Below are 1153 nucleotides of genomic sequence, written 5' to 3'. Positions count from 1 at the left end.
GAGTCGCCGCTCGACACAGTCACATCACCACCGACGCCTCTTGATGACGAGCCGCCAGATACACGAACAGCTCCGCCAGACCCGCTCGACGACGAAGAACCACCGCTCACGTCCACGGACCCGGAAGATCCCGTGTACGACCCACCGCCACCCACGAGAACATTGCCTCCCGATGCCGCCGTGCCACTAGAGCCGCCCACAACACTCACCATCCCACTGGGCCCTGTGTCACTAGAGCCGCTAGACATACGCACAGCACCGGTATTGCCATCCACCGCGCCACCCGACACAAGCGACACATCGCCGGACGCAGATGCAGCACTTACAGCACCACTCTCAATCGACACAAGGCCGCTCACGTCGCTGCCCACGCCGCTCGTCACAGACACCGCACCGCCCGTCGAAGAGCTGCTAGACCCTCCCGATACAGACACACGACCCGCTGCCGTAAACGCATCGCCAGACTGCACAGATACATCACCGCTGCTAGCCGCTGCCGAAGACCCCGAAGACAGCGTCACCACACCCGACGCAGCATCCACGGACTCGCCACTTCCGATCGTAGCCGAGCCGCTCAAGGCGTCGCCGCTCGCAGAAGCACCGCTCACAACGGTCATCTCACCGCTGCCCAGCACGCCCGCGCCAGACGAAATGGACACGCCACCACCGACGCCAGCCTCACTCACGCCGCCGTCAAGAGAAACAACGCCTCCAGTCGCCGCGCCCATCGACGCCGCACCACCGGACAAAACAACGTCGCCTCCAAGGCCCGAAGATGCACTCAAAGAGCCACCTCGAACACTCACCGACCCGCCACCCACGCTGCTGGTCGTGCCAGCTCCGGCCACAATCTCGACCTTCCCGCCGTTAGCACTGCGACGAGCACCGCTAGACAAACTCACCACGCCGTCCTCGCCAGACGACACGGTCACAGAGCCTCCGCGTGCACTCGAGCCGCCGGTTGACCCACCACGGATCTCCACGCTGCCTGCATCGGACGAGCTAGCCATGCCGCTAGCCACGACCACAGACCCACTCGATCCACTTTCCGCTGACGCCGGACACAACCGACAACGAACCAGAAGTATCAGATTCCGCGCTGCCCGTACCAATGTCCACGTTGCCGCTCAAGCTGGGAGTCAGTCGCAGCTGC

Source organism: Phytophthora infestans, genomic scaffold, assembly GCF_000142945.1.
Source record: "Phytophthora infestans T30-4 supercont1.2 genomic scaffold, whole genome shotgun sequence".
NCBI classification, from domain to species: Eukaryota; Oomycota; class Peronosporomycetes; order Peronosporales; family Peronosporaceae; genus Phytophthora; species Phytophthora infestans.
Note: the sequence above shows the minus strand (reverse complement) of the source record.